The sequence below is a fragment of the Scyliorhinus torazame genome, chromosome 20, assembly GCF_047496885.1.
Source record: "Scyliorhinus torazame isolate Kashiwa2021f chromosome 20, sScyTor2.1, whole genome shotgun sequence".
NCBI lineage: Eukaryota > Metazoa > Chordata > Chondrichthyes > Carcharhiniformes > Scyliorhinidae > Scyliorhinus > Scyliorhinus torazame.
Window position 1 is genome coordinate 80,106,550 of NC_092726.1, and position 24,958 is coordinate 80,131,507.

The following is a 24,958-nucleotide window of genomic DNA, read 5'->3' on the forward strand; positions in this document are numbered from 1 at the left end:
AGCGATTGAATAAACTCGGTTTGTTCTCACTGGAACGAAGGTTGAGGGGAGACCTGATAGAGGTATACAAAATCATGAGGGGCATAGACAGAGTGGATAGTCAGAGGCTTTTCCCCAGGGTAGAGGGGTCAATTACTAGGGGGCATAGGTTTAAGGTGAGAGGGGCAAAGTTTAGAGTAGATGTACGAGGCAAGTTTTTTACGCAGAGGGTAGTGGGTGCCTGGAACTCGCTACCGGAGGAGGTAGTGGAAGCAGGGACGATAGGGACATTTAAGGGGCATCTTGACAAATATATGAATAGGATGGGAATAGAAGGATACGGACCCAGGAAGTGTAGAAGATTGTAGTTTAGTCGGGCAGCATGGTCGGCACGGGCTTGGAGGGCCGAAGGGCCTGTTCCTGTGCTGTACATTTCTTTGTTCTTTGTTATCTTTGTTCTTTGGTATGATTTTAGGTCCATTATTAAGGATGAGATTGCGGAGTACTTGGAAGAGCATGGTAAAATAGGACTGAGCCAGCACGGCTTCGTCAAGGGGAGGTAATGTCTGACAAATCTGTTAGAGTTCTTTGAGGAAGTAACAAGGAAGTTAGACAAGGGAGAATCAGTGGACGTGATTCATTTAGATTTCAAGAGAGCCTTTGACACGGTGCCGCATTACAGTCTGTAAAGTTGGTTCAGAGGCCATGGTGTTCAGGGTAAGATCCTGGGATGGAAAAAGAATTGGTTGACTGGCAGAGGCAGAGAGTGGCAAGAAGGGGCCTTTTTCAGGATGGCAGCCGGTGTCTAGTCGTGTGCCTCTGGAGTCTGTGCTGGTACCACAACTTTCCACAATATACATTAATGATCTGGAAGAAGGAACTGAAGGCACTGATGCAGAGTTTGCAGATGATACAAAGATCTGTAGACGGAAAGGTAGTATTGAGGAAGTGTGTGTGTGTGGGGGGGGTGGGGGGGGGGGTGGGGGGGGGGGCTGCAGAAGGACTTCGAGGCTGGGAGATTGTGCAAAGAACTGGCAGATGGAATACAATGTGGAAAAGTGTGAGGTTATGCACTTTGGAAGGAGGAATAGAGGCGATGGCTGTTTCCAAATGTGGAAATGCTTCGGAAATCAGAAGCACAAAGGGACTCTAGGAACAGGTACTACGTGTCCTTGATATGTATGTCCCTGTCAGGCAGGGAAGAGATGGTCGAGTGAGGGAACCATGGTTGACAAGAGAGGTTGACTGTCTTGTTAAGAGGAAAAAGGTGACTTATGTAAGGCTGAGGAAACAAGGTTCAGATAGGGCATTGGAGGGATACAAGATAGCCAGGAGGGAACTGAAGAAAGGGATTAGGAGAGCTAAGAGAGGGCATGAACAATCTTTGGCGGGTAGGACAAAGGAAAACCCCAAGGCATTTAACACATATGTGAGAAATATGAGAATGACTAGAGCGAGGGTAGGTCCGATCAAGGACAATAGCGGGAGATTGTGTATTGAGTCTGAAGAGATAGGAGAGGTCTTGAACGAGTACTTTTCTTCTGTATTTACAAATGAGAGGGGCGATATTGTTGGAGAGGACAGTGTGAAACAGACTGGTAAGCTCGAGGAAATACTTGTTAGGAAGGAAGATGTGTTGGACATATTGAAAAACTTGAGGATAGACAAGTCCCCCGGGCCTGACGGGATATATCCAAGGATTCTATGGGAAGCAAGAGATGAAATTGCAGAGCCGTTGGCAATGATCTTTTCCTCCTCACTGTCAGCAGGGGTGGTACCAGGGGATTGGAGAGTGGCGAATGTCGTGCCCCTGTTCAAAAAACTAGGGATAACCCTGGGAATTACAGGCCAGTTAGTCTTACTTCGGTGGCAGGCAACGTAATGGAAAGGGTACTGAAGGATAGGATTTCTGAGCATCTGGAAAGACACTGCTTGATTAGGGATAGTCAGCACGGATTGGTGAGGGGTAGGTCTTGCCTTACAAGTCTGATTGAATTATTTGAGGAGGTGACCAAGCATGTGGATGAAGGTAAAGCAGTGGGTGTAGTATACATGGATTTTAGTAAGGCATTTGATCAGGTTCCGCATGGTAGGCTTCTGCAGAAAGTAAGGAGGCATGGGATAGTTGAAAATTTGGCCAGTTGGATAACGAACTGGCTAACCGATAGAAGTCAGAGAGTGGTGGTGGATGGCACATATTCAGCCTGGAGCCCAGTTACCAGTGGCGTACCGCAGGGATCAGTTCTGGGTCCTCTGCTGTTTGTGATTTTCATTAATGACTTGGATGAGGGAGTTGAAGGGTGGGTCGGTAAATTTGCAGACGATACGAAGATTGGTGGAGTTGTGGATAGTGAGGAGTGCTGTTGTCGGCTGCAAAGAGACATAGATAGGATGCAGAGCTGGGCTGAGAAGTGGCAGATGGAGTTTAACCCTGAAAAGTGTGAGGTTGTCCATTTTGGAAGGACAAATATGAATGCGGAATACAGGGTTAACGGTAGAGTTCTTGGCAATGTGGAGGAGCAGAGAGATCTTGGGGTCTATGTTCATAAATCTTTGAAAGCTGCCACTCAAGTGGATAGAGCTGTGAAGAAGGCCTATGGTGTGCTCGCGTTCATTAACAGAAGTATTGAATTTAAGATTCGTGTGGTGATGATGCAGCTGTACAAAACTTTGGTAAGGCCACATTTGGAGTACTGTGTACAGTTCTGGTCACCTCATTTTAGGAAGGATGTGGAAGCTTTGGAAAAGGTGCAAAGAAGATTTACCAGGATGTTACCTGGAATGGAGAGTAGGTCTTACGAGGAAAGGTTGAGGGTGCTCGTCATCTTTTCATCAGAACGGAGAAGGATGAGGGGCGACTTGATAGAGGTTTATAAGATGATCAGGGGAATAGATAGAGTAGACAGTCAGAGACTTTTCCCCCGGGTGGAACAAACCATTACAAGGGGACATACATTTAAGGTGAAAGGTGGAAGATATAGGAGGGATATCAGAGGTAGGTTCTTCACCCAGAGAGTAGTGGGGGCATGGAATGCACTGCCTGTGGAAGTAGTTGAGTGGGAAACATTAGGGACCTTCAAGCAGCTATTGGATAGGTACATGGATTACGGTAAAATTATATAGTGTAGATTTATTTGTTCTTAAGGGCAGCACAGTAGCATTGTGGATAGCACAATTGATTCACAGCTCCAGGGTCCAAGGTTCTATTCCGGCTTAGGTCGCTGTCTGTGCGGAGTCTGTGCGTCCTCCACGTTTCTGCGTGGGTTTCCTCCGGGTGCTCCGGTTTCCTCCCACAGTCCAAAGATGTGCAGGGTAGGTGAATTGGCCAATGATAAATTGCCCTTAGTGTCCAAAATTGCCCTTGGTGTTGGGTGGAGGTGTTGAGTTTGGGTCGGGTGCTCTTTCGAAGAGCCGGTGCAGACTCATGGGGCCGAATGGCCTCCTTCTGCACTGTAAATTCAATGATAATCTATGATTAATCTAGGACAAAGGTTCGGCACAACATCGTGGGCCGAATGGCCTGTTCTGTGCCGTATTTTCTATGTTTTCTATGACTGGGGAGGCCTTGTTCACGATTCTCTTAAGGTTAACGTGCAGGTTCAGTCGGCAGTTAGGAAGGCAATTGCAATGTTAGCATTCATGTCGAGAGGGCTAGAATACAAGACCAAGGATGCACTTCTGAGGCTGTATTAGGCTCTGCTTTGACCCCATTTGGAGTATTGTGAGCAGTTTTGGGCCCGTATCTGAAGAAGGATATGCTTCCCTTGGAAAGGGTCCTGAGCAGGTTCACAAGAACAATCCCTGGAATGAAGAGCTTGTCGTATGAGGAACGGTTGAGGACAATGGGACTGTACTCGTTAGAATTTAGTAGGATGAGGGGGAATCTTATTGAAACTTACAGGAGTCCTGGATCGAGGTGATGTGGAGAGGATGTTTCAACTTTTATGAAAAACTAGAACCAGAGGACACAATCTCAGACTAACGGGACGATGCTTTAAAACAGAGATGTGGAGGAATTTATTCAGCCAGAGGGTGGTGAATCTGTGTAACTCTTTGCTCCCGAAGGCTGTGGAGACCAAATCACTGAGTGTCTTTCAGACAGAGATATATAGTTTCTTGGTTAATAAGGAGATCATGAGTTTTGGGGAGAAGGTGAGAAGGTCGAAGAATGAGGATGAGAAACATATGAGCCATGATTGAATGGCGGAGCAGGCTCGCTGGGCCTAGTGACCAATTCAGCTCCTGTGTCTTATGGTCTTATGGCCGTAAATGTCCAACTCGGTTTGAAATATGGCTTTGGTTGTCTGCCTCCATTATTCTTACAGAAAATGAGGTAATGGAAGGATGTGAGGAACAAGCGGGAAATGAGATTGAGGCAGAAGCTGAGCAGTGATTACATTGAATGGTGGAGGAGGTGTGAGTGACCGTGTAGTCTCCCCACGTTGCCATTTGTTATCAGTTCCGGCTCTGCAATACTCGCTGATGAATGTAGCTGCATGATCATACATTTCAGTTACATCTTTCCAACAGATATTTATATTGTTCATGGAGACAGTTCATTTACATCCAGATTATCCAAAACTTATATCATCTCAAATGTGTGGAACGAATCTCACATCATCGTCTTTTATTCCCAATAACCCAGCCCCAGCCTATCCAATCATCCCGCAGGGAAAACTGCTTCTAAACGATTCACACAGCGAGTGGTTCTGATCTGGTCTGCACGGCCTGGGACACTGGTGCCGGCAGATACAACAGTAGATTCACAGGGAATGGTAGGAGTGACAGAAATCAAATGTATGCCTCCAGGGAAAGGGCGCTCCAGTCGGATTGAATCATCTGCTCATCGACAGAGCCGCAGAGGTCAAACGGAATGAAATGAAATTGAATGAAAATCGCTTATTGTTACAAGTAGGCTTCAAATGAAGTTATTGTGAAAAGCCCCTAGTAGCCACATTCCGGCGCCTGTTAAGGGAGGCTAGTACGGGAATTGAACTGTGCTGCTGGCCTGCCATGGTCGGCTTTAAAAGCCAGCGATTTATCCCAGTGTGCTAAACCAGCCCCAGGAATGAATGTCCTCCTTCGGGACTTCACGCACTTTATCGGCGTTGGATGTGGTTTGGCTGTGAGATGATGGGACCAACACCTGCAGGTTCCCTCCAAGTTCACCACCACCGCGAGTATTCTCAATGTAATCCTTTCTATTCACTGTGTCCATGTGTGAACTCAGCGCCCGCTTTAGCTCACTGCTTACTTCACAGCATCAACGTCATTGTAAGTTCCAATCAGTCTGACCCTGGGCGCTTCCTGTGCTGTTAATGTTGAAAACATCTGTGTTGCTCCCAATAAAAGCAGACGCACATTTAATAATTAGAGGGAGGTCTATCTTTTTTCAGGTTGCTTTACAATTATTTTTTAAAGCGGCTGTGCCACGTGTTTGCTTTCTGGCCTCTCACTGGGGAAAGACAAGTTCTATTCCAGCTCTGCACAATAACTGACCTGTCACACTCTGTCAGTTATTCACAACGTAAATGGTGCAATACTGCATGAAGGACATTTTCTTTATCCAGGATCTGATTTTATAATTTAGGAACACGTTTGTTTATTCAGCAAATGTATTAATCCGGATTGTGTTTTCCATATCACACCCAGATCCCCAGATCTCCAAGAACACTCCGTCACACTCTATCTCTCCCTTGCACTCTCTCCCTCTCTCACACTCTCTCTCTCAACCTCCCTCTCTCTCACACTCTCTCCCTCCATGCCTCCCTCCCTCACTCCCACCTTCTTTAGACACTTTATTTCGCACTCTTTCCCTCTCTCACACACTCCCCCTCTATTCTCTCTCCCTCCATGCCTCGCTCCCTCTCACACAACTCACTAACTGACACTTTCTCTCCCACTCTTTTCCTGTCTCACACTTTCTCTCACTCTTTCCATCTCTCACACTTTCTCTTACACTTTTTTCCTCTCTCAAACTTTCTCTCACATTCTTTCCCTCTCTCACACTTTCTCTCACACTCTTTCCCTCCCTCACACTTTCTCTCACTCTCTCTCACACTCTTTCCCTCCCTCACACTTTCTCTCCGTCTCTTTCACTCTCTCACACTTTCTCACACGCTCTTTCCCTCTCTCACACTTTCTCTCACAATCTTTCCCTTTCCCACTCCCTCAGTCACTCAGTCGCTCTCTCCAGTACTTATGTCTGAGATTATGTTAGTATTTTATACACCATCCTTCTCACCCAGTCTGTCTCCCTCACCCACAAACGCCCACCCTCCACTCTCTGCTTCCCTTTCTCTCAGACAATCTACCTCCTTCTCTCGTTTTATTCTTTATTTCTACACCCTCTTTCGCTCCCATTCAATCTCCACCCACCCTCATTCTCTCTCAGCCTGTCTTCTATCAGCACATCTCACAGACCAGTTCGCTCTTCCTCCACATCTCACCCCCCCCCCCCTCTCTCCAAGGTGAAGTGTGTGTATCAGACAGATGGCCGGTATCAGTTAGAGAAGGGGTATATGTTTTTCACAGCTGAATATTTTTTAATGCTGCTCTCTGAGGTGATGGTTTTGATGCTGCTGCAGTCTCTAAGTTTTCTGAGGTTACAATGATTCTGAATTAATTCTTAGTTTGAGGTGCTGAATCAGATTTAGTTATAGGATCACATCCTTTGCGCTTTAAATTGTTCCAGATTTTGGAGTTATTGAAATGTGCTACTTATGTTCAAACATAAACTACTGAAGTTACGAAAAGGAATGGTCACAGTTACAGAGGCAGCTACACCCCTGAGTGCAGAGGTCCCACACAGAGAAACACACTGACAATTGGAACTGAATCACTGAATGGTCACAGTTACAGAGGCAACTACACCCCAGAGTGCAGTGCACCCACACAGAGAAACACACTGACAATTGGAATTGAATCACTGAATGGTCACAGTTACAGAGGCAGCTACACCCCAGAGTGCAGTGGACCAACCCAGAGAAACACATTGACAATTGGAACTGAATCACTGGATGGTCACAGTTACAGAGGCAGCTACACCCCAGAGTGCATTGGAACCACCCAGAGAAACACACTGACAATTGGAACTGAATCACTGAATGGTCACAGTTACAGAGGCAGCTACACCCCAGAGTGCAGTGGACCCACCCAGAGAAACACACTGACAATTGGAACTGAATCACTGAATTGTCACAGTTACAGAGGCAGCTACATCCCAGAGTGCAGTGGACCCACCCAGAGCAACACATTGACAACTGGAACTGAATCACTGAATGGTCACAGTTTCAGAGGCAGCTACACCCCAGAATGCAGTGGACCCACCCAGAGAAACACACTGACAATTGGAACTGAATCACTGAATGGTCACAGTTCCAGAGGCAGCTACACCCCAGAGTGCAGTGGACCCACCCAGAGAAACACACTGACAATTGGAACTGAATCACTGAATGGTCACAGTTACAGAGACAGCTACATCCCGGAGTGCAGTGGACCCACCCAGAGCAACACACTGACAACTGCAACTGAATAACTGAATGGTCACAGTTTCAGAGGCAGCTACACCCCAGAGTGCAGTTGAACCACACAGAGAAACACACTGACATTTGGAACTGAATCACTGAATGGTCACATTTACAGTGCCAGCCACACCCGAGATTGCAATGGGACCACCCAGAGAAACACACTGACAATTGGAACTGAATCACTGAATGGTCACAGTGGAGTGAGGGATATCACTGAAACAATGTGAGCTGTAGAGATGGGACTGATGATGTCTGAGTGGACAGCATCCTTTCTGTTAATGTTAGCTGAACAATGTGATCAACACAGTCCAGTGTTTGCAAAGATGTCACTCACTCACAAAAATAATATTTGCTTTCTCTGAACCAAATATCGGAATCTGTTTGTTCACATCTTTGAATAATAAGTTAAACGATGTCACAACCTCAATATCCCTGAGGTGGTTCCACAGGGCATTAATTAAAAGCTTGTGGAATATATAACCTCAGAGTTTTAGACAGTGAGATTGCCAATCGCAGGAAGGGACACATCACTTCACAGTGAAAATGCTTGGCCCGATATATATTGCTGAGAAAATATTCCAACCAATCCTTGATATTGTTGGTGTTCCTGGTAAGTGAATGTCACCATTGAAGTTGTGTAAATCTGTGTGTGAGCGGCTCTCTGATTTTAAACTGGGACTGAAAATGTGTATCGCTGATCTCGGGCTCACTGTTACACAGACACCTGGTCAACGATATCATTTACTTAATTCAAATCTCGTTAATAATGTCTATGGTTTGAATCCATTTCATCAACTAACAATAAACCTGTTTGTAACTCATGGGATCTCTGTTCAATAAAGTTGTTATATTGAATGGAATCTTGTATAATGTTAGATTGGATCTCAGTGAAGGCAATCTCTCTGAAGGAAGGTTTAGTGGGAATCAGACTGAAACCCCTCTGAGGGTGGATCACTGATCAGATTGAAATATCTGACAGCAGTGAACAAGGATTACTGGATGTATCTGTAAGTGTAGAATTGTACTGAGTGTGGGTCTCTCACCAGACTGGAAGATCTGATCCAATTATATATCTATTACTGGGACTATCTGTCCGTGTGGAATTGTATTGTGTGTGGGTCAGTAACTGGACTGAAATTAGTTGATTCTATTTTGAAATGATGTATTTTATTGGGGAGTGGTCGCTCCATTCTGTGGAGTTCTCTCTGTGTTTTAACTTTGGAATAGGTTGACAAACAGGAAGAGTTTGGCTGTGTTTTGAAGATGTTTGATATTTATTGTATGAAGTGACATGTCCCTCTCTCTGTTTTCTATTGATCTACTCTAACAGGAACATATATCACCCACACTCTAATATTTCATAAAACCCACAGCAGTGCAGTATTCCAATAGGTTTTGTGATAGTTTCTCATTCCTATTCATCCTGAAATGAACTCACATGTTTGATCAATTTTTATGGGTGTTTTTAAACTGCCTTTCTGCTTCAGACGATTTGTGAATCTATTCACCTGAATCCAGAAACCCCTCCAGTCCATTCACACACTTGTTTTCCAAGGAGTGATTGGGGGACTTATTGTTCTGAACAAAATGCAGCAGCGGACACTGATCTATCGGGACATTAATGTCCCATTGAAATACTCACTTTACAAATTCAGAATGAATGATGAATGTGTGCCTGTAATTAGTTGTATTCTTCCTCTGTATTCACTATCACTCCCAATTTGATTCTGTCTGTAAATTGAGTAATTATAATTCTGCTTCCCGATCCCATACTGTTGATGGGAATGGTGAAGGAGAGTGATCCCAGTGCTGATCGTTGTGGAACACCACTTACCACCTTCCACCAACCAGCCTAAATCCCTTTAACTACTCTCCCTGTTTTCTGTGTGTGTCGCCAGCATGTGTCCATTCTGCTGCTGTGTCCCCTAACTCCACTGGCTCTGAGATTACTCATCAGTCTGTTATGTCGGATCTTACTGACGGCCTTTAGAAAATGAAACTGTTTAACATCTATCATACTACTCAGGTCTATTATTTCTGGTAGTTATTGAAATAATTGGATGAAATGTGTCAGGAATAATGTTGACTTTGGAATATGTGCCGACTATTTAGTATATTCTGTGTTACTGGATTTCTTTTAACTCAGACTTCTAATTCCATTTTTCCAACTGTTGACATTGTGACTGGAAGATTTTATTATATTCTGTTCTAAATTCAAGAATAACAGAGACCGACTTCTGCTTTTCAATTCTTTGGTAATTATTCTGATGATGATCAGTGAATAGATAATATTGACTCTGCTGTTTCTCACAGTCTATTTTATGAACATTTGTGGTTGAAATCCATCCTCCACCAGTAATCTCCCTCTACCTGGACCCCACCCTCTGGCCTCCTATCAGCTCTTGATCTTCTCATTGAGATCTGTCAGTGTGACATCGACCGTCTCAATTTCTCTGTGCCTCTCACCAACTCTATCCTGACTCACTCTAAACTTGCTCCAATCCTCTCTCTAATATCCAACCCTGGCCTGACGATCTAAGCTGCTCACAAGGGTGGTGCCATTATTGTCTTGTGTACTGACCTCTTCCTCTCAGAGGCTGACCGTCAACTCTCAGACCCGTCATGGCACCTCCCCCTGGACCAGCAGCACACCACCAAACATCATGATATTGTTTCCAGGACTTTCACTGACCTCGTTGACTCTGGATATCTTCTGTCCTCAGACTCGGATATCATAGTCCCACATCCCCACACATCCTGCATCAACCTCCCGCTTCTACCTCCTTCTCAAAATCCACAAACAGGAAAGTCCCAGTACACCCTTATTTCGGCCTGTTCCAGCCTCACCAAGATAATTTCTTCCGACCTTGATTCCATCCGCTTTACCCTGTTCTGCCCCTTCCCAAAGACATTGGTGGCACAGAAACATAGTGGTTTGCACTGCTGCCTCACAGCACCAGGGTCCCCGGCTCAATTCCCACCTTGGGTGACTGTCTGTGTGGAGACTGCACTTTTTCTCCGTGCCTCCGTGGGTTTCCTGCGGGTGCTCCGGTTACCTCTCACAGTCCAGGTTAGGTGGATTGACCAGGCTAAATTACTCCGTAGTGTCCAAAAAATGTGTAGGTTTGATTAAGGGGTTAATGAGATAGGCGGGGCAGTGAGCATGGTTGAGGTACTCTTTCAGAGGTTCGGTACAGACTTAATGGGCCGAATGACCTCCTTCTGCACTGTGGGGATTATATGATTCCTGATTACTCTGGTGCCGTAAACAAGGTCCATTTCCCTGGCCCTAACCGCCTAATCTTCACAATGGCTGGCCAATCCCTCTGCACCTCCGTCCCCCAACACGAGGATTGTGTACAGATCCTCATTCCCTGCTTCCTGTAAAGACTGCATCTCAATCTCCCACTTTCTCCGCCTCCATCGCCTCTGTTCTGTTGATGAAGTATTTGAAAATAACCCGTCTGGCATGTCTGTCTTTTCCTTAACCGGGCTGTCCCCACCACCTTCCTTTCTTAACTAGCCTCTCAATCGTGTTCAAATCATTTCTCACACCGCTATCCTCACACATCCCCCTCCCGCCCGGTAACATGAAAGGGTTCCCCTCCTCACTTTCCACACCTTCAGCCTTCCCATTGATAGGAAAATCCTCCTCCATTTCTGCCAACTCCAGCATGATGTCACCGCCAGACACATCTTCACCTCTCTCCAAACACCCCCCTCAATTTCTGCATTCCACAGGTACCGCTCCCTCCCCCTTTTTCACTTCCCCCTCACACCCCACACCCCTTTCCCTTCCCCCAGCACCTTTCCCTGCAATCACAGACGGTGCAACAACTGTCCCTTTACCTCCTCCCGCATCATGGTTCTCAGCAGCAAACTGTCCTTTCTGGAGAAGCAGCGTTTCACTTCTGTGCCTTCAATTTGTTCTACTGTATTCGCTGCTGCCAATACCGTCTGCTCTACATTGGGGAGACTAAACGCAGACTGGGAGACTGCTTTGTGGAACACCTTCACTTAGCCCACAGCATGGCCCCAGCCTTCCTGTTGTGGCCATGTTAACTCAGCATCTTGCTCTCAGGCCCACATGTCTGTCCTTGGACTGCTGCAAGAATGCAGTGAAGCCCAACGCAAGCTGGAGGAGAAACATCTCATCGTCCAATTAGGATGTTGCATCCCGCAGGACGAAACTTTAATTTAAACAACTTTAGTCTGGGAACTTTCTCCTCCATCTTTCCGCTCTTGTTTTGGAATTTTCCTACTTTTTTGTCGAATGCAATGAGTCCGAATCTGGAGAGAGTCTATTCCGGCCAAGTGAACCTTGGGGAATGTCCAATGCCGGAGCGGGAATATTCCTGAGAACAGCTTGGCAGGGATTGTTTTCAAAGAGGGAGAGGATGGATTCCTGGGAACAGTGATGGTGGGATGTTCGAGACATGGCAATGGGGGGTTCCTGGGAGCGGGTACGTTACGAATGACTAAACGTGGGAGGGATGATCCCTCGGGATGTTCTGGAGACTGGACAGACTCTATTCAGGACAGGCTGGGCTGCACGGTAGCACAGTGGTTGGCACAGTTGATTCGCAGCTCCAGGGTCCCAGGTTCGATTCCGGCTTGGGGCACTGTCTGTGCGGAGTCTGCACGTTCTCCCCGTGTCTGCGTGGGTTTCCTCCGGGTGCTTCGGTTTCCTCCCACAGTCATAAGATGAGCAGCTTAGGTGGATTGGCCATGATAAATTATGTTTAGTTTCCAAACAATTTAGATGGGGTCACTGGGTTATGGGGATGTGGTGGGCTGAACTGGTTTTCTCTTTCCTAGGGCCGGTGCAGACTCGATGGGCCGAATGTCCTCATTTTGCACTGTACATTCTATATTTCTATTCCTCCCATGGTTATGAAGTGGGAAGGTCCTTGTGTTTGTTTTATTTTTCCCATTGATCGTGGAGTATTCAAATAAACAAGGAGTGGTGTCCAACCCCATCAGAAACCCAGTCCAGGGAACGGTCCATTCCGGGTTGTGGTCCAGTAATTGAGCTGGGATGACAATCTCTGGTATGTTTGTATCCGATTTGGGAAACCTGGCCGACCTGAGTGAACCCTGTAAATCAGACTAAATGAGAAATGTAACCTCTCCCAAAGGTCTCTGAATTATAAACATTTTCCTACCACTGCCATCAAACTGACAGGGCTGCAATTCACACTTTCCCCCCATTCCCCCCCTTTAACACTGGAGTTACATTTCCTACTTCCCTCTCTGCAATGTTAATCTCTGTGCCCATTCCTCTCCCAACAACCCCACCCACCCACTGTCCATTATATTGATGCTGAAATTATGTCCTGGTTCAGACAGGGAGAATCATTACCCAGTAATTTCCCGCGTCTCTCCTTTCTATCTCTGACAGTTAATCTACTGGGAATTGTGATTCTGTGTCGGGGGAAGTGTGGCCTCTCTACCTGCACCACTCGCTACCTGATGGCCATGGCAACGGTGGACCTGCTGTTTATTATCACTAAACCCATACTGAACAGGATCAATAGTTATTATTTCCCCTGGAATTTCCTGTCCCTCACCCCTGTGTGTAGTGTTAAGGGTGCCCTGATCTCTGCAGCCAGGGGCTGTTCAGTCTGGTTCACCCTCACTTTCTCCTTTGATCGATTTGTGGCCATTCGCTGCCAGAAACTGAAAACTAAATATTGCACCGGGAAAACTGCGGCTGTGATTCTGTCCACAAGCGGCCTCCTGCTATCTGTGAAAAACATCCCCCAGTACTTTACATATGAACCTTGGGAGATAATCGACAATGTCCAGTGGAGCTGCCGGACAAAGAGCAGCTATTACACTGACCCGGGATGGGGTGGATATAACTGGTTTTCTCAGGTTTTAACCCCATTGATGCCGTTCTTCTCAATCCTGTTGACCAACGCTCTGACAGTCAGACACATTTTACTCAGCAGTCGGGTCCGGAAGGCACTGAGGGCTCAGAGTCAGGGAGACAATCGCACCGACCCAGAGATGGAGAGCAGAAGGAAGTCAATGATTTTACTCTTCAGCATCTCCGGAAAATTCATCCACCTCTGGACCGTGTCTGTTATTAAATTTTTCTATTTGGATTTGAGTGGATTACATGACATCACTATTCCTCAATATAATTTACAACAAGTCGGATTTATGCTGCAGGATTTAAATTGCTGCACAAACACATTTATTTATTCGGTGACTCAGTCCAGGTTCAGGGAGCAGATCAAGATTGCGGTGAAATATCCGGTTACATCAATTATTAAATTAATGAGAACATAAAACAGACTGACAGCCTCTCTGCAAATCAGGAGCTCCAGCCGCTGACTCACAGCCTTTCAGCCAATCAGCAGCTCCAGTCCCCGACTGGCAGCCTCTCAGAAAATCTGCGCTCCAGTCTCTGACTGACAGCCTCTCAGCCAATCATCAGCTCAAGCCGCTGCTGACAGTGCTGGCTGTGTGGTGGGAGCACTGACAGTGCTGGCCGTGTGGTGGGAGCACTGACAGTGCTGGCTGTGTGATAGGAGCACTGACAGTGCTGGTTGAGTGGGGGAGCACTGACAATGCTGGCTGTGTGGCGGGAGCACTGACAGTGCTGGCTGTGTGGTGGGAGCACTGACAGCGCTGGCTGTGTTTGGGAACCACTGACAGTACTGGCTGTGTCGGGGGAGCACTGACAGTGCTGGCTGTTTAATGGGAACATTGACAGTACTGGCTGTGTGGTGGGAGCACTGACAGTGCTGGCTGAGTGGGAGGAGCACTGACAGTGCTGCCTGTGTGGCGGGAGCACTGGCAGGTGACTCAGTCCAGGTTGACAGCCTCTCAGCCAATCAGGAGCTCTTGCCGCTGACTCACAGCCTCTCAGACAATCAGCAGCTCCAGTCCCCGACTGGCAAGCTCTCAGCCAATCAGGAGCTCAAGCCGCTGACTAACAGCCTCTCAGTCAATCAGCAGCTCCAGTCTCCGACTGGCAGCCTCTCAGCCAATCAGGAGCCCCAGACGCTGATTGGCAGCCTCTCAGCAAATCAGCAGCTCCAGTTTCTGACTGGCAGACTCACAGCCAATCCGGATCTCCAGTCTCTGATTGACACCCTCTCAGGCAATCATCAGCTCCAGCCGCTGCTGACAGTGGTGGCTTTGTGGGGGAAGAACTGACAGTGCTGGCTGTGTGGTGGGAGCACTGACAGTGCTGGCTGTGTGGTGGGAGCACTGACAGTGCTGGCTGTGTGAGGGAGCACTGACAGTGCTGGCTGTGTGTTGAGAGCACTGACAGTGCTGGCTGTGTGGTGGGAGCACTAACAGTGCTGGATGTGTGTTGGGAGCACTGACAGGGCTGGCTGTGTGGGGGATCACTGACAGTGCTGGCTGTGTGGGGAGCACTGACAGTGCTGGCAGTGTGGGGGGAGAACTGACAGAGCTGGCTGTGTTGTGGGAGCACTGACAGTGCTGGCTGTGTGGTGGGAGCACTGGCAGTGCTGGCTGTGTGGAAGCGAGCACTGAGAGTGCTGGCTGTGTGGTAGGAGCACTGACAGTGCTGGCTGTGTGTTGGGAGCACTGACAGTGCTGGCTGTGTGCAGGGGCACTGACAGTGCTGGCTGTGTGGGGGAGCACTGACAGTGCTGGCTGTTTGGTGGGAGCACTGACAGTGCTGGCTGTGTGAGGGAGCACTGACAGTGCTGGCTGTGTGTTGAGAGCACTGACAGTGCTAGCTGTGTGTTGGGAGCACTGACAGTGCTGGCTGTGTGTTGGGAGCACTGACAGTGCTGGCTGTGTGCGGGAGCACTGAAAGTGCTGGCAGTGTGGGGGAGCACTGACAAAGCTGGCTGTGTTGTGGGAGCACTGACAGTGCTGGCTGTGTGGTGGGAGCACTGGCAGTGCTGGCTGTGTGAAAGGGAGCACTGAGAGTGCTGGCTGTGTGGTGGGAGCACTGACAGTGCTGGCCTTGTGGTGGGAGCACTGACAGTGCTGGCTGTGTAGTAGGAGCACTGACAGTGCTGGCTGAGTGGGGGGAGCACTGACAGTGCTGGCTGTGTGGCGGGAGCACTGACATTGTTGGCTGTGTGTAGGGACCACTGACAGTGCTGGCTGTGTGGGGGGAGCACTGACAGTGCTGGCTGTGTGGGGGAGCACTGACAGTGCTGGTTGTGTGGTGGGAGCACTAACAGGTCTGATTGTGTGGTGGGAACACTGACAGTGCTGGCTGTGTGGGGCAGCACTGACAGTGCTGGCTCTGTGGGGGAGCAGTGACAGTGCTGGCTGTGTGGAGGGAGCACTGTCAGTGCTGGCGTGTGGTAGAAGCACTGACTGTGCTGGCTGTGTGCGGAAGCACTGACAGTGCTGGCTGTGTGGGGGAGCACTGACAGTGCTGGCTGTGGGATGGGAGCACTGACAGGGCCGGCTGTGTGGGGGAGCACTGACAGTGCTGGCTGTGTGGTGGGAGCACTGACAGTGCTGGCTGTGTGAGGGAGCACTGACAGTGCTGGCTGTGTGAGGGAGCACTGGCAGTGCTGGCTGTCGGGGAGGGAGCGCTGGCAGTGTTGGCTATGTGAGGGAGCACTGGCAGTGCTGGCTGTGTGAGGCAGCACTGGCACTGTTGGCTGTTTAGGGAGCACTGGCAGTGCAGGCTGTGAGGGAAGCACTGGCAGTGCTGGCTGTGAGGGGAGCACGGGCAGTTCTGGCTGTGAGAGGAGCACTGACAGTGCTGGCTCTGCGGGGGAGCACTGACAGTGCTGGCTGTTTGGGGGAGCACTGACAGTGCTTGCTGTGTGGTGGGAGCACTGGCAGTGCTGGCTGTGTGAAAGGGAGCACTGAGAGTGCTGGCTGTGTGGTGGGAGCACTGACAGTGCTGGCCTTGTGGTGGGAGCACTGACAGTGCTGGCTGTGTAGTAGGAGCACTGTCAGTGCTGGCTGAGTGGGGGGAGCACTGACAGTGCTGGCTGTGTGGCGGGAGCACTGACATTGCTGGCTGTGTGTAGAGACCACTGACAGTGCTGGCTGTGTGGGGGAGCACTGACAGTGCTGGCTGTGTGGGGGAGCACTGACAGTGCTGGTTGTGTGGTGGGAGCACTAACAGGTCTGATTGTGTGGTGGGAACACTGACAGTGCTGGCTGTGTGGGGCAGCACTGACAGTGCTGGCTCTGTGGGGAGCAGTGACAGTGCTGGCTGTGTGGAGGGAGCACTGTCAGTGCTGGCGTGTGGTAGAAGCACTGACTGTGCTGGCTGTGTGCGGAAGCACTGACAGTGCTGGCTGTGTGGGGGAGCACTGACAGTGATGGCTGTGGGATGGGAGCACTGACAGGGCCGGCTGTGTGGGGGAGCACTGACAGTGCTGGCTGTGTGAGGGAGCACTGACAGTGCTGGCTGTGTGAGGGAGCACTGGCAGTGCTGGCTGTCGGGGAGGGAGCGCTGGCAGTGTTGGCTATGTGAGGGAGCACTGGCAGTGCTGGCTGTGTGAGGCAGCACTGGCACTGTTGGCTGTGTAGGGAGCACTGGCAGTGCAGGCTGTGAGGGAAGCACTGGCAGTGCTGGCTGTGAGGGGAGCACGGGCAGTTCTGGCTGTGAGAGGAGCACTGACAGTGCTGGCTCTGCGGGGGAGCACTGACAGTGCTGGCTGTTTGGGGGAGCACCGACAGTGCTTGCTGTGTGGTGGGAGCACTGGCAGTGATGGCTGTGGGGGAGGGAGCGCTGGCTGTGTTGGCTGTGTGAGGGAGCACTGGCAGTGCCGGCTGTCGGGGAGGGAGCGCTGGCAGTGCTGGCTGTGTGAGGGAGCACTGGCAGTGTTGGCTGTGTGGGGAGCACTGGCAGTGCAGGCTGTGATGGAAGCACTGGCAGTGCTGGCTGTGAGGGGAGCACTGGCAGTGCTCTCTGTGAGGGGAGCACTGGCAGTGCTGGCTGCGTGGGTGGAGCACTGGAAGTGCTGGATGTCTGAAGGGATCACTGGCAGTGCTGGCGGTGTGGGGGTCACTGGCAGTGTTGGCTGTGCGAGAGAGCACTATCAGTGCTGGCCGTGTGAGGGAGCACTGGCAGTGCTGGCTGTGCGAGAGAGCACTATCAGTGCTGGCTGTGTGGAGGGAGAACTGGCAGTGCTGGCTTTGTGAGGTAGCACTGGCAGTGCTGGCTGTGAGGGGAGCACTGGCAGTGCTGGCTGTGAGGGGAACACTGCCAGTACTAGCCTTGGGTGGTAGCACTGGAAGTGTTTGCTATGGGGGGGCGCACTGGCAGTGCTGGTTATGGGGGGTGCACTGGCAGTGTTGGCTTTCTGGGGGAGTGATGGCAGTGCAGGCTTTTGGGGAGGGGAGCACTGGCAATGCTGGCTATGTGGAGGGATCACTGGCAGTGCTGGTTGGGGACTGGAGCACTGGCATTGTTTGCTCTGGGGGAGCGTTGAAATGGGGGGAGAACTGGAAGTGCTGGCTGTGTGTTGAGAGCACTGACAGTGCTGGCTGTGTGGTGGGAGCACTGACAGTGCTGGCAGTGTGTTGGGAGCACTGACAGTGCTGGCTGTGTGGGGGAGCACTGACAGTGATGGCTGTGTTGTGGGAGCACTGACAGTGCTGGCTGTGTGGGGGAGCACCGACAGTGCTAGCAGTGTGGGGGAGCACTGACAGTGCTGGCTGTGTGGTGGGAGCACTGACAGTGCTGGCTGTGTTGTGGGAGCACTGACAGTGCTGGCTGTGTGGGGGGAGCACTTGCACTGCTGGCTGTGTGGGGGGAGCACTGACAGTGCTGGCTGTGTGGGGAGCACTGACAGTGCAGGCTGTGTGGTGGGAGCATTGGCAGTGCTGGCTGTGGGGGAGGGAGCGATGGCTGTGCTGGCTGTGTGAGGGAGCACTGGCAGTGCTGGCTGTCGGGGAGGGAGCGCTGGCAGTGCTGGCTATGTGAGGGAGCACTGGCAGTGCTGGCTGTGTGAGGGAGCACTGGCAGTGTTGGCTGTGTAGGGAGCACTGGCAGTGCGGGCTGTGAGGGAAGCACTGGCAGTGCTGGCTGTGAGGGGCGCACTGGCAGTGCTGGCTGTGAGGGGAGCACAGGCAGTTCCGGTTTTGAGAGGAGCACTGTCAGTGCTGGCTCCGTGGTTGGAGCACTGACAGTGCTGGCTCTGTGGGGGAGCACTGACAGTGCTGGCTGTGCGGGGGAGCACTGACAGTGCTGGCTGTGTGTGGAGCACTGACAGTGCTGGCTGTGTGGTGGAGTACTGGCAGTGCTGGCTATGTGGGGGAGCACTTGCAGTGCTGGCTGTGTGGGGAAGCACTGACAGTGCTTGCAGTGTGGTGGGAGCACTGGCAGTGCTGGCTGTGGTGGAGGGAGCGCTGGCTGTGTTGGCTGTGTGAGGGAGCACTGGCAGTGCCGGCTGTGGAGGAGGGAGCGCTGGCAGTGCTGGCTGTGTGTGGGAGCACTGGCAGTGCTGGCTGTGTGGGGAGCACTGGAAGTGCAGGCTGTGATGGAAGCACTGGCAGTGCTGGCTGTGAGGGGAGCACTGGCAGTGCTCTCTGTGAGGGGAGCACTGGCAGTGCTGGCTGTCTGAGGGGATCACTGGCAGTGCTGGTTGTGAGTGGAGCACTGGCAATGTTGGCTGTGAGGGGAACTCAGGCAGTGCTGTCTGTGAGGGTAGCATTGTCAGAGATGGTTGCGTAGGGGAGCACTGACAGGGCTGGCTGTGTGGTTTGAGCACTGACAGTGCTGGCTGTGTGGAGGGAGCACTGATAGTGCTGGCTGTGTGGTAGGAGCACTGACAGATGGCTGTGTGGGGGGAGTACTGACAGTGCTGGCTGTGTGGGGGAGCACTAACAGTGCTGGTTATGGGGGGGTGCACTGGCAGTGTTGGCTTTGGGAGGAGTGACGGCAGTGCAGGCTTTTGGGGAGGGGAGCACTGGCAGTGCTGGCTGTGTGGAGGGAGCACTGGCAGTGCTGGTTGTGGGCGGGAGCACTGGCAGTGCTTGCTCTGGGGGAGCGTTGACATGGGGGGAGAACTGGAAGTGCTGGCTGTGGGAGCACTGCCAGAGCTGGCTGCATGGGGAAGCACATGCAATGCTGGCTGTGGGAGCACTGGCAGTGCTTGCAGTGGTGGGAGCACTGGCAGTGCTGGATATGTGGGGGAGCACTGGCTGTGGTGGGAGCAGTGGCAATACTGGCTGTGGGGGGAGAACTGGCAGTTCTGGCTGTGAGGGGCGCACTGGCAGTGCTAGCTGTGGAGGGGAGCACTGCCAGTGCTTGCCTTGTGGGGGAACCCAAGCAGTGCTGGCTGTGTGGGGAGCACTGGCTGTGGATGGCAGCATTTCCAGTTCTGTCTGTATGGGGAGCACTGGCAGTGCTGGCTTTGGGGATCACTGGCAGAGCAGGATGTGGGGGAGCATGCCAGTGCTGGCATTGAGTGATCAGCACAGCCAGTGTTGGATGTGGGAGAGCACTGGCAGTGCTGGCTGTGTGGATGTGAGCGCTGGCTGTGCTGGCTGTGGGGATCACTGGCATGGCTGGCTGTTTGGGGAGCACTGGCAGTGCTGGCTGTGTCGATGAGCACTGGCACTACTGGCTGTGGTGGGGAGCACTGGCAGTGCTGGATGTGGGGAGCACTGGCATTGCTGGCTGTGCGAGGGTATCACTGGCAATGCTGGCTGTGGGAGCACAGGCAGTGTTGGCCATGGGGAACACTGGCAGTGTTGGCTGTGGAGTGAGCACTTGCAGTTCTGGCTGTGTGGTGGGCGCACTGACAGTGCTATCTGTGTGGCGGGAGCACTGGCAGTGCTGGCTGTTTGGAGGATCACTGACAGTGCTGGCTGTGTGTGGGGAGCACTGACAGTGCTGGCTGTGTGGTGGGAGCACTGACAGTGCTGGCTGTGTGGTGGGAGCCCTGACAGTGCTGGCAGTGGGGGGAGAACTGACCGTGCTGGCTGTCTGATGAGAGCACTGGCAGTGCTGGCTGTGTGGTGGGAGCACTGACGGGTCTGGCTGTGTGGTGGGAGCACTGACAGTGCTGGCTGTGGATGGAGCACTGGCAGTGCTGGCTGTGTGGGAAGCACTGACGGGGCTGGCTGTGTGGTTGGAGCACTGACAGTGCTGGCTGTGGAGGGAGCACTGACAGTGCTGGCTGTGTGTTCGGAGTACTGACAGTGCTGGCTGTGTGGGGCGTGCACTGGCAGTGCTGGCTGTGGGAGGAGCACTGTCAGTGCTGGCTGTGTCGGGAGTACTGACAGTGCTGTCTGTGAAGGGGAGCACTGTCAATGCTGGATGTGAGGGGGAGCACTGACAGTGCTGGCTGTGTGGTGGGAGCACTGACAGTGCTGGCTGTGGTTTGTCGGGGGCACTGGCAGTGCTGGCTGTGTGGTGGGAGCACTGACAGAGCTGGCTGTGTGGGAGGACCACTGGCAGTGCTGGCTGTGTGGGGGAGAAAAGCAGTGCTGGCTGTGTGGGGGAGCACTGACAGTGCTGGCTGTGTGGTGGGAGCACTGACAGTGCTGGCTGTGTGGGGGAGCACTGACTGTGCTGGCTGTGTGGTGAGAGCACTGACAGTGCTGGCTGTGTGGGGGGAGCACTGACAGTGCATGCTGTGTGGGGAGCACTGACAGTGCTGGCTGTGTGGTGGGAGCACTGGCAGGGCTGGCTGTTTGGGGCGAGCACTGACAGTGCTGGCTGTGTGTTCGGAGTAATGACAGTGCTGGCTGTGTGGGGGGAGCACTGACAGTGCTGGCTGTGTGGGGAGAACTAACAGTGCTGGCTGTGTGGGGGGTGCACAGGCAGTGCTGGCTGTGGGAGGACCACTGTCAGTGCTGGCTGTGTGGGGAGCACTGACAGTGCAGTCTGTGACTGGGAGCACTGGCAATGCTGGATGTGAGGGGGAGCACTGACAGTGCTGGCTGTGTGGTGGGAGCACTGACAGTACTGGCTGTGATTTGTCGGGAGCACCGGCAGTGTTGGCTGTGTGGTGGGAGCACTGACAGTGCTGGCTATGTTGGGAAGCACTGACAGTGCTGGCTGTGTGGGGGGACCACTGACAGTGCTGGCTGTGTGGGGGAGAACTGCAGTGCTGGCTGTGTGGGGGAGCACTGACAGTGCTGGCTGTGTGGTGGGAGCACTGACAGTGCTGGCTGTGTGGGGAGCACTGACAGTGCTGGCTGTGTGGCGTGAGCACTGACAGTGCTGGCTGTGTGGGGGTAGCACTGACAGTGCTGGCTGTGTGGAGAGCACTGACAGTGCTGGCTGTGTGGTGGGAGCACTGGCAGTGCTGGCTGTGTGGGGAGCACTGACAGTGCTGGCTGTGTGGGGAGCACTGACAGTTCTGGCTGTGTGGTGGGATCACTGACAGTGCTGGCTGTGTGGGGGAGCAATGACAGTGCTGGCTGTGTGGTGGGAGCACTGACAGTGCTGGCGGTGTGTTAGGAGCACTGACAGGGCTGGCTGTGTGGGGGAGCACTGACAGTAATGGCTGTGTGGGGGGCTGCACTGGCAATGCTGACTGTGGGAGCAGTGGCAGTGCTGGATGTGGGGAGACCACTGGCAGTGCTGGCTGTGGGGGAACATTGGCAGTGCTGGCTTTGGGGATCGAGCGCTTACTCTGGGGAGCACTGGCAGTATTAGCGGTGGAGGGGGCACTGCCAGTGCAGGCATTAGGGGGAACACAGACAGATTAGGCTGTAGGGGTGCACTGGCAGTGTTGACTGTGGGATGAGTGGAGCACTGGCAGTGCTGGCTGTTGTGCGGAGGCACTAGCAGTGCTGGCCGCGTGTGGGGTACACTGGCAATGCTGGCTGTGGGGAGCACTGCCAGTGCTGGCATCCCGGGGAGCACAGTCAGATCAGGCTGTGGGGGTGCACTGGCAGTGTTGACTGTGGGAGCACTGGCAGTGCAGGATGTGTGTGGGCACTGGCAGTGCTGGTTTTGTGTGGTACACTGGCAGTGCTGGCTGTGGGGAGAACTGCCAGTGCTGGCATCCTGGGGAGCACAGTCAGGTCAGGCTGTGGGGGTGCACTGGCAGTGTTGACTGTGGGAGCACTGGCAGTGCAGGCTATGTGTGGGCACTGGCAGTGCTGGTTTTGTGTGGTATACTGGCAGTGCTGGCTGTGGGGAGCACTGCCAGTGCTGGCATTGGGGGGAGCATTGGTAAATCAGGCTGTGTGGGTGCACTGGTAGTGTTGACTATGGGGAGCTCTGGAAGTGCTGGCTGTGAGGGTGAGCACTGACAGCGCTGGCTGTGGGGAGCATTGGCAATGCTGGCTGTGTGGGGGTAGCAAAGGCAGTGTTGGATGTGGGAGGAGGGGAGAACTGGCAGTGCTGGCTGTTGTGAGGAGGCACTGGTAGTGATGGCCGTGTGTGGGGAGCACTGGCAGTGCTGGCTGTGGGGTGGAGCACTGGTAGTGCTGGCTGTGGTGGGGGGCGGTTGTGGGAGCACTGACAGTGTTGGCATTGTGTGGGGCACTTGCAGTGCTGGCTGTGGGAGCACTGTCTGTGTTGACTGTGGTGGGTGTGTGGAGAACTGGCAGTGCTGGCTGGGGAGCATTGGCTGTGCTGGCTGTGGGGGAACACTGGCTTTGCTGGCTGCCTGAGGGGGGCACTGGCAGTGGAGGCTGTGTGGGTGGGGTGGGTGGAGCACCTGCAGTGCTGGCTTTGGGGTGTGGGAGAACTGGAAGTGCTGACTGTGGGGAGTACTGGCAGTTCTGATGTGGTTGGTTCACTGGCATTGCTGGCTGTTGGAAGCACTGCAAGTGCGGGATGTGGGGAGCACTTGCATCGCTGGCTGTGGTGGAAGCACTGGGAGTGCTGTCTCGGGAGCACTGGCAGTGCTGGCCGTGGGGACGGAGCACTGGCAGGTCTGGCTTTGGGGTGGAGCACTGGAAGTGCTGGCTGTGGTGGTGGGCGCTTGTGGGAGCACAGGCAGTGTTGGCATTGTGTGGGAGCACTTGAAGTGCTGGCTGTGGGGAGCACTGGCTGTGTTGGCTGTAGGGCGAGCACTGGCAGATCTGGTGTTGGTGGACTACTGGCAGCGCTGGCTGTAGGGGTGATCACTGGCAATACTCGATGTGGGGGGATGAGCACTGTCTTGGCTGGCTGAGAGCGTGGGGAGCACTGGCAGCGCTTGATGTATGGGAAGACTGGCAGTGCTAGCCATGGGGTGAGTGGGAGCACTGTCAGGGCTGCATGTGTGGGTAGGAAAGTGGGGAAGTACTGACAGTGCATGAAAGTGGGGGGAACACTGGCAGTGCTTGCTGTGTGGGGAGAACTGGCAGTGCTGTCTGTGTGGTGGGAGCACTGACATTGCTGGCTGTGTGGGGGAGCACTGACAGTGCAGGCTGTGTGTGTGAGCACTGACAGTTCTGCCTGTGTGGGGTCAGCACTGACAGTGCTGGCTGTGTGGTGGGAGCACTGACAGTGCTGGCTTTGTGGGGGAGCACTGAGAGTGCTGGCTGTGTGGGGGGGAGCACTGACAGTGCTGGCTGTGTGGAGGAGCACTGACTGTGCACGCTGTGTGGTGGGAGCACTGACAGTGCTGGATGTGGGTGGGCACACTGGGAGTGCTGGATGTTGGGGGGCACTGGAGGTGCTGGCCGTGGGGATGCAGCACTGGCAGGACTGGCAGAGGGGTGGCGCACTGGCAGTGCTGGCTGTTAGATTGGGAACACTGGCAGTGCTGGCTGAGGAGCACTGGAAGTGCTGGCTGTGGTGGGAGCGTTGCGAGTGCTGTCTGGGAGCACTGGCACTGCTTGCTGTGCGGTAGCACTGGTATTGATGGGTGTGAGGGTGGTGTAGCACTGGCAACGCTGGCTGTGGCGGGTGGGGAGCACTGTCAGTGCTGGCTGTGTGGGGTGAGCACTGGCAGGGATGGTTGTGGGGCGTTGGGATTGTTCTGGCAGTGCTGTTTGTGGGGAGCACTGACAGTGTTGGCATAATTGTGGAGCACATGTAGTTCTGGCTGTGGGGGAGCATTTGCATTGTTGGCTGCAGGGGAGCGCTGGCAGATGTGGCTGTAGGGGGGAGTACTGGCAGTGCTGGCTGTGGAGGGATCACTGACAATGCTGGATGTAGGGGGATGAGCACTGGCAGGACTGGCTGGAGGGGAACACTGGCAGTGCTGGCTGTGGAGTGTGTGGGAGCACTGGCACGGCTGGCTCTGTGGGTAGAAAAGTGGGGAAGCACTGGCAGTGCATGAAAGTGGGGGAACACTGGCAGTGTTTGCTATGTGGGGAGCACTGGTAGTGCTGGCTTTCGGGGCTGAGGGAGCACTGGCAGTGCTGGCTGTGGGGAGCACTGGCAGATCTGGCTGTGGTGGGTGCACAGGCAGTGCTGGATGGGGAAGCTCTGGAAGTGCTAGAAGTGCTGGCCGTGGGGTCGGAGCGCTGGCAGGGCTGGCTGTGGGGTGGAGCATTGGCTGTGCTGGCTGTGGGGAGCACTGGCTTTGTTGGCTGCCCGAGGGAAGCACTGGCAGAGGCGGCTGTGGGGGTGGGGTAGA